At 37.9% G+C, this 16,573-nt stretch overlaps 1 protein-coding gene and 1 long non-coding RNA gene across 6 annotated transcripts in view; one reads left to right on the top strand and one right to left on the bottom strand.

Annotated features, from left to right (window-relative positions):
• The window catches only part of CPQ (carboxypeptidase Q), a 215,428-nt gene that overhangs the window by 192,552 nt on the left and 6,303 nt on the right, over nt 1-16,573 (bottom strand). The window lies entirely within an intron of this gene.
• The window catches only part of LOC131196392 (uncharacterized), a 30,161-nt gene continuing 18,330 nt past the window's right edge, over nt 4,743-16,573 (top strand). Inside the window, exons 1-3 of one of the 3 annotated variants that reach the window (XR_009154709.1) lie at nt 4,743-5,010; nt 5,106-5,228; nt 15,077-15,225. This is a non-coding gene — a long non-coding RNA (uncharacterized LOC131196392). Of the gene's footprint in view, nt 5,011-5,105; nt 5,229-6,735; nt 7,471-15,076; nt 15,226-16,573 lie in introns of those variants that run through there. The other 2 variants (XR_009154710.1, XR_009154711.1) reach the window with 2 other exon arrangements.

A 16,573-nucleotide genomic window follows, 5' to 3' on the forward strand; every position in this document is an offset into this window, starting at 1 on the left:
ACTGATTTAATTATTGGTTTTGTGGTTTTAAGTCTTTGCCTGTAAGCAGGTACAAGGTGAATCATGCAATGATCAGAGTGTCCTACAGCTGCACGTGGTAAAGACCGATAAGCATCTTTTAGTGTTGTGTAGCAATGGTCTAGAGTATTCTTGCCTCTGGTGGGACAACTGACATGCTGAAAGTATTTTGGTAGCTCTTTCCTTAAGTTTGCCTTGTTTAGATCTCCCAAAATAATGGCCAGTGAATCAGGGTGTTTGGCTTCAGCCTCCATGATTTGGTCAGCTAGAGTTCGTAATGCCTTGTTTACACAGGCTTGTGGTGGGACATAAACAGCAATTAGAAGAAATGAGGAAAATTCACGAGGCGAATAGTAAGGTTTGCAGTTGATAATTAGAGTCTCTAAATTGTTGTCACAGAATTTGTAAATTATATTAAAGTCTTGACACCAGTTTCTATTAATATATAGACATAAGCTTCCTCCTTTCTTTTTACCAGATGTTTCTGGAATCCTGTCTGATCGTTCAATCTGAAACTCTGGAATGTTCAGGCTGCTATTTTCAATTGATTCATTTAACCAGGTTTCAGAGAAGCACAGGACTGCTGAATTGCGAAAATCAGAATAGTATTTGTTTAAGAGGAGTATTTCATCCATCTTATTTGCAAGTGAGCGTATATTTGTTAGGAAAAGTGAAGGCAGAGGAGTTTTAATGCGACTTCTTAATCTGTTTAAGATCCCAGATCGTTTACTTCTCTTCCGTTGCTTTCGTCGTTCGTTTTTTTGGTAATCCATGGCTCCGTGGGAATTGCCTCCTCCTGTATTAGAATCTCCTCCGTGTTTGTAAAGACAGGTGGGGGTGAGATCAAAGAAAGCTGCTCCTTAAAGAAATGTTCCTTAATTTTTAGCAGATGGTCTCGTGAGTAGGAAATCCGTAGTGAGTCACAGAGAACAATTAGAAATAAAGAAACAATTAGAGAGCATTTCACCGAGGCAGCCTTCGTCGGCGCCATCTTGGGGAAAAAAATCTTTCCACCTGAACAGAAAGGAAAGCACCCAAACAAATGTAAACAAAGCCAGAATTCAAAAGACACTAAATGCTGCCTTTGCAAAGAAGCTGAAGAAACTGTGGACTACCTGGTTAGCTGCTGCAAGAAGACCATACAGATTGATTACAAACAATGGCATAACAAAGTAGCAACAGTGGTGCATTGAAAGATCAGCAAAAAAATACCATTTGCCTGCAGGCAATAACTGGTAGGACCACAAAACAGACAAAGTAATATAAAAGGAAGAAGCCAATGTGCTCTGGGACTTTAGAATTCACCTGTCAAATAACACCCCGGACTTAACAATTGTCAATAAGAATGGCAAAAAACCTGGATAGTGGACTTGGCAGTACCTGGAGACAGCAGAGTAGAAGAGTAAGAAGTACAAAATACAAAGACCTGCAAATAGTAATGAAACGACTGTAGCAAAAGCAATCAAAGGTAGCATCAATAGTAATAGGTGCCTTGCAGTGGTGGTGTAGGAAGTTAGCACTCACTCCTCTCCTAGAAGAATGAAATATTTTAGAAAATATTAAAAAGGGCAGAAGATTATTATTACCCTGGATAAGAAATGGAGAAACCTGTTTTAAAGAAAGCAGCTTCCTGCCTCCCCGCCCCCCTTTGTCAATGGGTCAGAGACAGAAACTCACTCCCCCCCACTTTTGTCAATAGGCAATTAAGGCTTCAGCCAAGCTCACTCAATCCCCCCACCTTTGTCAATGGACCATCATTTGCAACACAATAGGACTCATCTAGCAACAGAAACTCACCACATGGCAAGGCTCAAGCAAGCTTGAGAGACAACCTACAACCTTAGCTAAGACCCCTAGACCACCTGGGAGTTTGACAACCAGGGTACATTTCTTATACAGGAACAGGAAACACTAAGGTGGGGCCCCACAGAGAGTATAAACTCAGGCACTCAGCATCCCTTCTAGCCTTCTACCCTCTTCTTCTCTTCTTCTCCTTTCCTCTCTGGTTCTTCACCCAACGCCTTGAACATGTGACCACCATTAAACCATCTTTCCAAGCAGTCTCCATGTTTCCAGTGTCTTTGTCCCCACTTGGAACTGAACCCAGATGGATATTTCTTCCAACAGTGGGTTTCAATTTTTTTTGCTACCAGTACTGTGGGCGTGGCTTGGTGGGCATGGCAGGCGAAGGATACTGTAAAATCTCCATTCCCTCCCAACTCCAGGGGAAGGTTACTGCAAAATCCCCATTTCCTCCCAATCAGCTGGGACTCGGGAGCCAGAGAATAGATGAGGGCAGGGCCAGTCACAGGTGGTATTTACCGGTTCTCTGAACTACTCAAAATTTCCACTGCTGGTTCTCCAGAACTGGTCAGAACCTGCTGAAACCCACCTCTGGTGCCTTGGCTGCAATCTCAAAGCAATTAGAGCATCATTTGAACACCATAGGCATTGACAAAATCACCATCAAACATCCACTTCTGTCTGTCCTTGGATAGGTGGATAAATGCCTCCTTATCCCAGGACTCAATTGGTGAATAAAAATGCCAAATTCAGTCTGAACATCTGGCTGACTTTGAGACAAATAACATAAAATTTAGGTATCAATAAAGGGCTAAATCAAAAGTCTCCAGAAGAGCGAAAACACTAAAACACTAAAATAAAATCTGAGCAATACTTTTATTATTTATCTGGCAGTCTTTTTAAAGATTCTAACAAACATAAGGATTTTAAAAGGGGCTCAGTTTGTTTTTAATGCAGAATGACAAATGTGAAAAAGAAATAAGTTAAGGTTCATGACTAAACTTAATAACTATAGTTCTCATAATTTTATGAATACCGGTAATTTGTTTTCTATGTTCTCTATTTTATTTTCCTCTAAGGAATACATGAAATCACATGCTTAAAATACAAGAGGAGATCTGTTTAACACTGACTTATACTTTAAAGCTTCCAGGAAAAGTAAAGTACTTCAAGTACTACATTGATGAGTCTGATTTCATTAGTAGCATGCAGAAGTAAGTTTGTTATGACAGCTGTGAAAAAGTTGGCTCAGAAGTTGGCTGAATGTGTAGTAGAAGAGGAATTATGAGTTTTAAAGTTACGGAGCTACAGTATTTCCTTTTATGAAAAGAGAGCAAATATGGCTGAAAATGGGAATATGAAAGAAACTGAAACTTTCTCCCAGAAAGCATTATCTCTGTACTTTGGGGACTCAGTGCTGTGCTCTGAGGTGTGGATTTTGCACGGAACTATTTTGGCCTAATAAAATGAGAACACATAGACTGTAAAACAAAACTACATGCATACGAACATATTCCCCTATTTGGTGGTATCTGCAAACTTTATCACTGGTTGGGTAACATATTTGGCAAAGCCATCTCTTTCTTGCATTTAAAACCTGGTATCAGTTAAGATTAGCTAGAAACAGGCAATTATTCTTAACTGTTGTGGCATGGAATGTTCTACTTCGCAGTACTAGATTTACTCATTTATATTTGTGTATGCTACAAACAAGATACAGTACATCCACATACAACAGGGGAGTCAAACTCGTGTCATCAGGGCATCGTCACGAGATGCATCACAACTCTTTTCTTCTTCACGAAAGCCAGTGTGTGATGCTTCTGGCCCACGGGCCGCGAGTTTGAGACCTCTGGCATATAAAGTGAGACACCCTGAGAGAGCTGGATCTTGAAAAATGCCAACCCAGAGGTCTTCATGCTGATAAAAATTCCCATAAACCATCCACGGAAGAGAAATATACCCAAAATAGGTAAGCAGTGTAATAGGAGCATATACAAATTACTTTTTTACTTAATATACATATATTTATGATTCAAATCAAACTGTCTTGTCCGTGCTCTTTAGGTGATCTTTATTGTTAAGCTCTTACAGAGGCTAACAAACATAAGGATTTTAAAAGGGGCTCAGTTTGTTTTTAATGCAGAATGACAAATGTGAAAAAGAAATAAGTTAAGGTTCATGACTAAACTTAATAACTATAGTTCTCATAATTTTATGAATACCGGTAATTTGTTTTCTATGTTCTCTATTTTATTTTCCTCTAAGGAATACATGAAATCACATGCTTAAAATACAAGAGGAGATCTGTTTAACACTGACTTATACTTTAAAGCTTCCAGGAAAAGTAAAGTACTTCAAGTACTACATTGATGAGTCTGATTTCATTAGTAGCATGCAGAAGTAAGTTTGTTATGACAGCTGTGAAAAAGTTGGCTCAGAAGTTGGCTGAATGTGTAGTAGAAGAGGAATTATGAGTTTTAAAGTTACGGAGCTACAGTATTTCCTTTTATGAAAAGAGAGCAAATATGGCTGAAAATGGGAATATGAAAGAAACTGAAACTTTCTCCCAGAAAGCATTATCTCTGTACTTTGGGGACTCAGTGCTGTGCTCTGAGGTGTGGATTTTGCACGGAACTATTTTGGCCTAATAAAATCCCCTGAGTAAATGAGAACACATAGACTGTAAAACAAAACTACATGCATACGAACATATTCCCCTACTTGGTGGTATCTGCAAACTTTATCACTGGTCGGGTAACATATTTGGCAAAGCCATCTCTTTCTTGCATTTAAAACCTGGTATCAGTTAAGATTAGCTAGAAACAAGCAATTATTCTTAACTGTTGTGGCATGGAATGTTCTACTTCGCAGTACTAGATTTACTCATTTATATTTGTGTATGCTACAAACAAGATACAGTACATCCACATACAACAGGGGAGTCAAACTCGTGTCATCAGGGCATCGTCACGAGATGCATCACAACTCTTTTCTTCTTCACTAAAGCAGGCATGGGCGTGGCCAGTGTGTGATGCTTCTGGCCCAAGGGCCGCGAGTTTGAGACCTCTGGCATATAAAGTGAGACACCCTGAGAGAGCTGGATCTTGAAAAATGCCAACCCAGAGGTCTTCATGCTGATAAAAATTCCCATAAATCATCCACGGAAGAGAAATATACCCAAAATAGGTAAGCAGTGTAATAGGAGCATATACAAATTACTTTTTTACTTAATATACATATATTTATGATTCAAATCAAACTGTCTTTTCCGTGCTCTTTAGGTGATCTTTATTGTTAAGCTCTTACAGAGGCTGGAGAAAAATGGGACCTCCATCCCAGGAAAGGTCATAATTATGAAAAACCTGCTGTATTGAAGAAAAAGTTATAGTTAATAATCTGTCCCGGTAACATCTAAAGTTATTAATATTTTAAATATATAAAATGTGTTTAATATATATAATCATAATAATATATTTTATATAATATTTTAATGAGAGGACCTTTAACTACACCAATCCTCCCAACTGAAAAAATACAGTTCAGGAATTGGTTTACCAATTTAACTATCTTTTTGAGAATCTGGACAAGAGATAAAACAGAGTGCAAAATTCTGGACAACCACAAAATAGCTGCAAAAAGTATTCTCCATACAATGCATTCATTTATTCATTGAATTAGTATCGCCGTCCACCTCACTAAAAGTGACTTTGGGGGCAGCATACAACAATTGAGTATGCTGATTGTTTTAAGATATAAAAACAGATATAAAGATCAATATTAAAAATAAATATTTAGAAAAACAAATATTCAAGCATTATTCCTAATTGCAACTTCATTCTTTTTTGCTTTAATCTGTACAGCAGATTGAGACCCAAACAGTGAGGAACAGGGCTGCATATATAAGGACAGACCATTTTATTTCTCATTGGTTCTTTTCATGTGTGAAGAAGGTTATTTTCTGTGCACTACTGAAAATAAACATCAGCCTGTGGAAGAAGATGAATTATTTTTTAAAAAGTATGTTAGCTTTAAAGAATTTGACAATGATAATGAAGCTTAATGAGCACTACTTACAAATAATACAAAGTTCCAGGAACCTTTTAGGATATAGGGCTGTTATTTTTATTTACTTTATTTACTTTTTATCCTACTTTTATTATTTTTATGAATAACTTAAGATGGTAAACATACTTAATATTCCTTCCTCCTCCTATTTTCCCCACATTAATAACCCTGTGTGGTGGGTTGGCTGAGAGAAACTGACTCGCCCAAAATCACCGAACCCACTTTCAACTCTAAGGCAGGAATAGAACACATGGTCCCTTGGTGTTTATGTACCAATTTCTAGTCCCTTAGGTATGCATTTTCTAGTACAGGGCTGTCAAAATCCTGCTGTAACAGCGTCATCACATGATGTATCAGGACTTTTTCCTCCTTTGCTAAACTGGGCATGGTCAGGGCCAGTGCGAGACGCATCTGGCCCACAGGCCGCGAGTTTGACAGTGCTGCTCTAGTCCAGGGATGAAATGGATTGGACCATATCGCGCGATCCAGTAGCGATCATGGCCGGTAGTTCGGTGATCCGGTAGCGATGGCGGAGTAAAGCTCTACCAACCTGCCTGGGTGATATTACTTCCTGGTTTTAACCACATGTGCATGCACAGAAGGTTTTTCGTATGCACAGAAGGTTTTGTGCATGCACAGAAGGTTTTGTGCATGCACAGGTTTTGTGCATGCACAGAAGGTTTTGCGCATGCACAGGTTTTGTGCATGCACATGGTGCATACACTTCCGAGCCGGTAAGGAAGGCAAGTAGATTTCACACCTGCTCTAGTCCCTTAGGTATGCAGTATGAATAGCTTGAAAAGTTTGACAAGTATCATGTTTAATCATCTTTTTTTTGTTTTCTGACGTTTGGCAACTGGTTCATATTTATGACAGACAGAGTGTCTCAGGATCAACTTTTGTGACCTTCTGATAAGTAAAAATCAATGGGAAAGCCAGATTCACTTAACAATGTTACTAATTTAACATCTGCAATGATTCACGTAACAACTGTAGCAAGAAAAGTCGTAAAATGGGGCAAAACTCACTTAACAAATGTTTCACTTAGCAACATAAATTTTGGGCTCAATTGTGATCATAAGTCGAGGACTATGGTACCTGTATATTCCTCATTAGCTGAGAAATAATATCTACTTATCTAGGTCAAGTCAACTATGGCTCTTGCCATTTTCATGCTGCCAGAATTTCCAATCTGCAGTTTGCCTTTCTTCGTGTCTTTACCCTTCTTTGCTTCAGATATTGCTCTAACTTCTGCTTCTATTACAAATATTAAGAAAAAAGTAGGAATTCCTGTGATCACAAGTATCATCCAGTTGGGGAACCTCAACAGGCCATCCTGAAAAATAGCGTTCATCACAATAAGATATGAAAAACAAAAGAAAAGTATTCAGGCAGAAACAAAACATATAATCTTTGGGGAGTCTGGGGACTTCCATTTGATTTGCTCTGCTTCTCCCAACAGAACTGCAAGCAAAGCATATCTGGCAAAAGATTAACACACTACATTGTATTTGCCAAGTCAACACTGAAATGAAACAATGAAAAGGCCTCTGGACTGTCAAAAAGTTTATCAACCCTGAGGTAAGCTGGATAATGCAAGAAACTGTTACTTGCTGTGAAAGTTCTCATGTGTGATATCCTGTCTCTTTTTCTGCCAGCTTCTTGCGCAGGGATTCAAAAGTAATCAAATTGTCAAATTACATAGCAGTAATAAAGGCATTTCTTAGGCACTCTTAAGCATCTCTTAGCAAAATGTTCCTCTGAAGCTGAAAAATAAATAGCAAATTCTGAAACTTGCTGGAAAACTTTTCTGGAAATGGTGGAATACATTGGACTGCAGTTAAATAGTTGTGAGGTTTCTTCATCTATATATCAGCCTAATTTTCAATACCTTTTATAGACGAGAGATTTCCATTAATTTCAGGGAAACACATATGATTTTTAAACAATTGTTACTTGGGAAATATCAAAGATTATTATCCTGTGGTAAAATGGTTGGCCAATAAATTTGATAAACAAATAAAATAAATTACATATCACATTCTTGAAACTGGATCAGCATTACGGAGAATTTATTTGTATTTATTTATTTGTTGGTCTCAAAGAGTTTCTGATTATCTTTCATAGCTGTTGCAGCAATGTCATTATCAATCATGGTCTTTCCATGCTGTCAAACTGATCTTTGACTTAATTATAGTTTATTGTGCAATCTTCTTGCAAGGCCTCCATTAATAACATTAGCATGACACCTTATCACATAGCAGATGGAGGAAGCAATCTTTTTGTAGTTGGTATCTATGCACCTTAAATGAATTTCTTCAAGGGCCTGAAGACGTGTGGCAGTAATACCATGATGTCATGGAGGAGATGAGGCTGGAATTTATGGCCCTTTTTGTTTACATTTTTTGGACTTAACACTGATGGTCCACCCACCCACAACCATCCCTGCCAAAGTCTTTGACATTGGCAGTTACCATAATCCGGCAATCTTCTACATGTTTTGCTGATGCAATCTTGGGGGACCCTGAAGGATGGAAAAAAGGACCAACAGACTGACATGTGGCCCATCAATTGCCTACCCATGCTCTTGACAAAGAGTTGCAACCACATTCCCTGAATCATTAGCAGAAAATACTACTTTATTCCAGAAGATAACATGTCCAATTCTACTGAGTTTCATTTCAAATTTAGCTGAGAATCTTTTTTAGGCTAAATTTAAAAGATACCCTTTCTTCTGAATTTCCCAAAATATGTGTGGCACCAGGGTTCTAAGGGTTAATGGATTATCCAAGGGCTTGGTGTTATTGTTATTCCTGGTACTATTAGTTAAAGTTAGTTAAATTTATAAAATTTTGGAGGTTGGTGAACAAATTGAAACTTCATGAAGGGTCAAAAACTGAAGAGAACCCCATATTAGGCTGATAATTTTTGTTTGTCTGATATAAAGTGATATAAACTAAATAGCATTTTGTTCTTCTTCAGAATGAAAGCTACAACAGACTAAAACAGATATTTTATATCGGTCATGTGGGTCTTGGATTCTGAAAAGCTATAGATATATTTATTACAAATTACAGATAGTTCTGACCTATGACTATGATTGAGCCAAAATTTTTGTTGTTAGACAGTTATTAAGTGAATTTTGCCCCATTTTATGACTTTTCTTGCTACAGTTGTTAAGTGAATCAATGCAGTTGTCTTCCCCATTGACTTTGCTTGTCAGAAGGCCACAAAGGATGATCACATGATCTTGAGACACTGCAACCATCATAAATATGAGTTGTCTGCAGTGGTGGGATTCGAGTAATTTAACAACCGGTTCTCTGCCGTAATGATTTCTTCCAACAACCAGTTCACCAAACTGCTCAGAAAGTTAACAACCGGTTCTCCCGAAGTGGTGCGAACTGGCTGAATCCCACCACTGGTTGTCTGGATTTTGATCACATGACCCTCGGGATGCTGCAATAGCCGTAAGTGTAAAAAATGGTCATAAGTATTTTTTTCAGTGCCATTATAACTTTGAACGGTCACTAAATGAACTATTGTAAGTCGAGGATTACCGGTATTCAGGTTATCTGACAGAGGACAATCTGATTATTTTTATGATATCAGTTTCTCCATTTACTACTTAGATGTTTGGTATATTTTAAAGACAAATTTGAATATTGAAAAATAAAAATTCAAATAGAATATGGAATATACCTCTGGAAGGATTTTTAAAGTTCCAATTATTACAATTGGTGGGGATTGCAACCAGATGCCTCTCAGATGACTTTGATCTCAATTCTTCACAGAGATTTTCTCAATTCACCTCATTACATAGAAGGGGGGGAAGGAAAAACGTCTATCAAGAAGCACTGCTAGATATTTAGAAAGCTCTAGATAACACATTTTCATGTTACTCCAAGGGAGACTGTATCAAGCTTCTCCCAGCAAGATGAATAGATATAGAACAATTGATAAGTAAATTTGTTGTACGAAAAATTAAACAAGCCATTTTGAAATAATTTCTGCAACTGTTGTGTATCAAATGCACAACCTATTTATAATGAAATCAGATGTACAGTAGATGACAGATGATGACCTAAGGAAAAATGGGAACCAAAAAAAAAAAAGCCCTCTCCAAAATGGAGAATGAATTGAGCACTTCTATTTGGTAGGGTGACTGAGCAGAAAGTATGAGTAGATGAACAACTGGGCAGAATCTGGTACTGAGGGACAGGGGAAGAACTGGCCAAAGATGAAATAAAAAGAAGAGTCCCTGTTAGTTCTGCTATTCTGCTAATTGTTGCCGACAATAGGGGGTGGTGCTTATTTCCATTTCAAGGCCATTAAGCTAGCGCTGTCTAAAGATACTTCTGTGGTCATGTGGCCAGCATGATGTCACAGAGTACAATAGGGGTATCTATTTATCTACTCACATTTGCATCAGGGGCGAAATCTAAATTTTTTTGCTACTGATTGGGAGGAAATGGGGATTTTGCAGTATCCTTCCCTGCCACGCCCACCAAGTCACGCTCACCAAGCCATGCCACGCCCACAGAACCAGTAGTCAAAATGTTGAATCCCACCACTGGTAAGAACAGGCATCTCACCCAAAAAGAGGGAAAGAGAACAACTTAGAAAAGTAGAAAATGACTTTATTGGTTAGCATCATTTGACGCATTTGTGATGTAGCACACATGCTCAGCAACTTTATATGTACCATGTAACATTTCATAGCATCCCATAATATTCCTAGCATGAGCTTGTTAATGCTCATTTTCATGTTCAAGCGGTGCAGTTGTTGCGCTATAATGAGTTTGTGAGTTACTAAAGTTCAAATCTATGCACAATCCTCTTCCTTGGCAGGTGTGAACCATTTTTTATCAAACTCTACATTGGTCATGTACAGTTACTTCAAAGAACTAGAAACATAAATCAAAGAAACTCCTAGCTACTGAAAACATTATTCAAAGAGGCCTCCCTCTTCTGCTGCCATCAATAAAACTTGCTGTTGTGTCACTCATTGAATCTTATAGTTGGTTGTGACCTATCTAGTTAGACTACCAAAAGCCATATTTAGTCTGGGCATTAGATTAGCTGTTGTTTTTTTGCAACTTCCCAGTTTGAGTTATTTCAGTGTAGTTTTTCCACGGCTTGACATGATTTATTTATATTATTTATTATATTGTCACATATTAGGGTATAGTGTAATCTTACATTTTAAATTGCCACTAGATTGGAATGTATCCTATTTAGAGCTGATTTATGGTTGTCATAACCTTGGGAAATAAATGAATAATGAAGAAAGAAGAATGCAATTATAAGTCCCATCTGGGAACAATCTGTGGGAAATTTCTCTGGGTTGCAAGGATATACAATTCACACTGAATAATGAACACCTTCAAATTTCAAATTCTTATTTTTCTCTCTTTAGTTCCTGTGATGTAAAAGGACAAGAAAAAGAGAGAGTTTCCACCTTCTTTTGGTTTAGTCACACTAAAGTTGGTCCACTGTCCGTATTTGTTTATAGCCATCTGAGAACAGACTATCACACATTATTCAATTCTAAAAAGACCCTTGAACTCAAATTTACATAATAATTGACATAGATGCATGCAGGCTAGAAATTAGCAGTATTTATGCTTTGCTGAAGGATGTCAATCTCCTATCTAATTCAATTCAACAAATAAACTAGCCAATTAATTTTCACTCACCCCAGCATTGATTATTTTTTACTCTTCCCTAAATTAGTATTTTTTTCATTTATCCATTATCCTCTCCCACCCAGATGATACAAATAAAAAAGCAATTTCTTCACTTAATCAACAAAAATATTTGAAATAAATAGAACTTTGTGGTGTATAGATTTTCTCTCTCCACTTTGTAAATGTAGAGAACTAATTCTTTTCTTTTTAGAAAAGTTAAGTCTAGCTAATGGGTTGCTTTATGTTGAATGTACAAGCATATGTGCAAAATACTCAAAATGGAAGCCTTAAGTGGGGACAGCCATCTTTTTCTTTTTCCAGCGAAACTGGTGTGAAAAGGAAGCATAGGCAATGCTATTTCTCTTCTTAGGAATATCCCAGGAATATTTTACAGACAGAAATTAGTTGGATGTGGCTGAACAGAGTGTACCAATCTCCTTTCCTTTCTTCTAATCACCCAATTGTTTTCAGCCTCCTGGCTTTCTAGTTTTCAAAATCTGAAACTCTCCCTGTTGGACTTCTGCAAATCAAGAAATGTGGGTAGTCAGCCAGTAGAGAGTTTCATACTATCAACATTTCCCTCAAAATATCCAAAGCAGTGTTGCGCTGTTGTCATTCAGACTCACTCCTTTTGTGAAACATGATGCAATGCACAAGAGGGTGTATATGCTGCTTTCATCATTTGATGTCACCCACCTCTGTTGCTTGCAGATGGCCTCTGGTAGCCAACAAGGAAGCAATGGATAAGTTTGGAGTAGAAAAAAAAGAATATTATTTGCCATATTATACTAATACGGCACATTCAAAAAGCTTTATCAAAACTGAAGTGAAATACAATCTTAAACACCATGTTGGTGAAATTGAAAAAGAGAAGTCCGTTTCAAAGGGCATGAGGAAAATGTGGAGAAGTTGAAGATGAACAGATAATCCTAAATCCCAAAGATGCTTTTTCAAAAGGCAAGTGGACTTTGCTTTTCCTTGAAGACTTAACTGAAGCTTCTTGGATGAGAAATGAAACATCTTCAGAGAAAAACAAGAAAGTCCTGTTGCCTTTGAGAAAGCACCTTTGGGACAAAAATGGCCTGAGAATCTCCATAGACAGATAGTCCTAAAATATGACTAATATAGGGCTTTTCTCTGCTACAAAATTAAAATACTTCAATCTTTCAGTCAGCAGAAAACAATACCAGCATGAAATTGCTGTTCCTACTGCTAATCCTTATCCTGCATCTATTACTTTTGTTCCAGCTTGCTGCCAAATGATGAAGTCCTAATTTCATATATGAAAAATGGATTTTACACAAAGCAATTGCTTCCTGGCTTTGCTACCCTCCCTTCACAGAATCACTACTGGCAGGAAATCATCCTCTAGTCCAGAGGTCTCCAACCTTGGCAACTTTAAGCCTGGCGGACTTCAACTCCCAGAATTCCCCAGGATTCTGGGAGTTGAAGTCCGCCAGGCTTAAAGTTGCCAAGGTTGGAGACCTCTGCTCTAGTCATAGTAATCATAGAAGGATGCAGTAAGGCTGAGGGGCTTGGGAATGGAATGATTGTTGACTGATGGCTTGATCCATGCTGTCGTCCTTTATGGTGCCTAGCAAAACAGGTGAAGGTGAATTCATTAACAACCTCACTGAATAGCTGAATAGTTCTGGGGTTATACAGAGTTCTGAAATAGTTCTAAAATCACACACAAATGCTATCATAACTGAGCCTAGAATATTTAAAGACCAAAAGTCTTCTGCTTTCAGAAGACTGTTTTCAAAACCTGTACTTCCCAGCTCCTTCTGTGGGACAAGAAAAAGAACAGGGAGACTCAAGTGGGGACAGCCATCTTTTCTTTTTCCAGCGAAACTGGTGTGAAAAGGAAGCATAGGCAATGCTATTTCTCTTCTTAGGAATATCCCAGGAATATTTTACAGACAGAAATTAGTTGGATGTGGCTGAACAGAGTGTACCAATCTCCTTTCCTTTCTTCTAATCACCCAATTGTTTTCAGCCTCCTGGCTTTCTAGTTTTCAAAATCTGAAACTCTCCCTGTTGGACTTCTGCAAATCAAGAAATGTGGGTAGTCAGCCAGTAGAGAGTTTCATACTATCAACATTTCCCTCAAAATATCCAAAGCAGTGTTGCGCTGTTGTCATTCAGACTCACTCCTTTTGTGAAACATGATGCAATGCACAAGAGGGTGTATATGCTGCTTTCATCATTTGATGTCACCCAACTCTGTTGCTTGCAGATGGCCTCTGGTAGCCAACAAGGAAGCAATGGATAAGTTTGGAGTAGAAAAAAAAGAATATTATTTGCCATATTATACTAATACGGCACATTCAAAAAGCTTTATCAAAACTGAAGTGAAATACAATCTTAAACACCATGTTGGTGAAATTGAAAAAGAGAAGTCAGTTTCAAAGGACCTGAGGAAAATGTGGAGAAGTTGAAGATGAACAGATAATCCTAAATCCCAAAGATGCTTTTTCAAAAGGCAAGTGGACTTTGCTTTTCCTTGAAGACTTAACTGAAGCTTCTTGGATGAGAAATGAAACATCTTCAGAGAAAAACAAGAAAGTCTTGTTGCCTTTGAGAAAGCACCTTTGGGACAAAAATGGCCTGAGAATCTCCATAGACAGATAGTCCTAAAATATGACTAATATAGGGCTTTTCTCTGCTACAAAATTAAAATACTTCAATCTTTCAGTCAGCAGAAAACAATACCAGCATGAAATTGCTGTTCCTGCTGCTAATCCTTATCCTGCATCTATTACTTTTGTTCCAGCTTGCTGCCAAATGATGAAGTCCTAATTTCATATATGAAAAATGGATTTTACACAAAGCAATTGCTTCCTGGCTTTGCTACCCTCCCTTCACAGAATCACTACTGGCAGGAAATCATCCTCTAGTCCAGAGGTCTCCAACCTTGGCAACTTTAAGCCTGGCGGACTTCAACTCCCAGAATTCCCCAGGATTCTGGGAGTTGAAGTCCGCCAGGCTTAAAGTTGCCAAGGTTGGAGACCTCTGCTCTAGTCATAGTAATCATAGAAGGATGCAGTAAGGCTGAGGGGCTTGGGAATGGAATGATTGTTGACTGATGGCTTGATCCATGCTGTCGTCCTTTATGGTGCCTAGCAAAACAGGTGAAGGTGAATTCATTAACAACCTCACTGAATAGTTGAATAGTTCTGGGGTTATACAGAGTTCTGAAATAGTTCTAAAATCACACACAAATGCTATCATAACTGAGCCTAGAATATTTAAAGACCAAAAGTCTTCTGCTTTCAGAAGACTGTTTTCAAAACCTGGTACTTCCCAGCTCCTTCTGTGGGACAAAGAAAAAAGAACAGGGGAGACTCAATGGAGAGGTTTTCCTCCAGATGAGGAAAGCATCTGATTTATACCTCTGGCCATAAGACATGGCACAGTAGAGATGATAACAGGGGATGTTCATACTGTGCAAGTTGCAAGAATAAAGCATTGTATTCTTATTCTATTTCCAACAGAAAATCTGCTAGAAACATATTTAGAAGCTGGGTGGGCCGTGGTGGCTCAAGGCTGTAAGAAGCCTGTTATTAAAACCAGCTGCCTGCAATTACTGCAGGTTCAAGCCCCACCAGGTCCAAGGTTGACTCAGCCTTCCATCCTTTATAAGGTAGGTAAAATGAGGACCCAGATTGTTGGGGGGACAATAAGTTGACTTTGTAAATATACAAATAGAATGAGACTATTGCCTTACACACTGTAAGCCGCCCTGAGTCTTCGGAGAAGGGCGAGATATAAATGTAAACAAAAAACAAAACAAAAAAAACTACCATCATAACCTAAATCCAGGCACATATTGTACCAAATGCACGAAAGACTCCCTTATTAATAATTAAAAGTTTATTAATGACCTAGAACTCAATATCTAAATATTAAATATAAACGCTTTGATGTTGAGATTGTATTTATTTACATGCCAGTCTTGCAATGGATGAACTCTCCATCCAATTTGTGCATTCATTACCACAAATGCCAAAACCCAAATCAATTTCATCAGAGTGCAACTTATTTTTATTTACATAGTACTCAATACATTCACAGGAAAAGCCCATAAACAATAAAATACATCCAAACAAAACTAAGCATAGTCAGAAAACAGTTCAAATTGATAGTCAACTGCACTATATTCATGTCAGGGAGTGTTAGGAAAGAATTTGACAGCAACATAAAAGTCTGAGGGCGCACGCCTTTTTTGTTTGGTATTTCAATGAAACGCAGAGAGCCTAATAGAAAATATCAATCATTTCTTATTCAAGCTGCCAAATAAACATTTGTTTGCTTCCTGTGGCCTTAAACTCAGGATGCTTGGATTGTAGAACACACAGGTTGCTAATGCTACTTGAAAGCCATAATCTTTTAGAGTGATTTAGTTTTTAAGCAGTAATATCTGACTGCATGCGTCATGTTGGCAGAGAGAGATACATAACACCATCACTCTGCTAAACAATAATTCCCTCAACACTGTCAAACTATTTACTAAATCTGCACTACTATTAATCTTGTCATTGTTTCTATCACCCATCTCCTCCCACTTATGACTGTATGACTGTAACTTTGTTGCTTGTATCCTTACGATTTATATTGATATTGTTTCCTGATTGCTTATTTGTACCCTATGACTATCATTAAGTGTTGTACCTTATGATTCTTGATGAACATAACTTTTCTTTTATGTACGCTGAGAGCATATACACCAAGACAAATTCCTTGTTTGTCCAATCACACTTGGCTAATAAAAAATTCTATTCTATTTTATTCCATTCCATTCCATTCCATTCCATTCCATTCCATTCCATTCTATTCTATTCTATATATCATATTTTTGGGAGTATAAGACACACCTTAGTTTTTGGGGAGGAAAATAAGAAAAAAGCTGATTGGCAGGTGGATCGGCTTCCCAGAATACCCCCAATCAGCTGTTCCCAGAGGTGAATTTTAGCAACAGGTTCCTTGGTTGT

Source organism: Ahaetulla prasina, chromosome 3 (genome assembly GCF_028640845.1).
Source record: "Ahaetulla prasina isolate Xishuangbanna chromosome 3, ASM2864084v1, whole genome shotgun sequence".
NCBI classification, from domain to species: domain Eukaryota; kingdom Metazoa; phylum Chordata; class Lepidosauria; order Squamata; family Colubridae; genus Ahaetulla; species Ahaetulla prasina.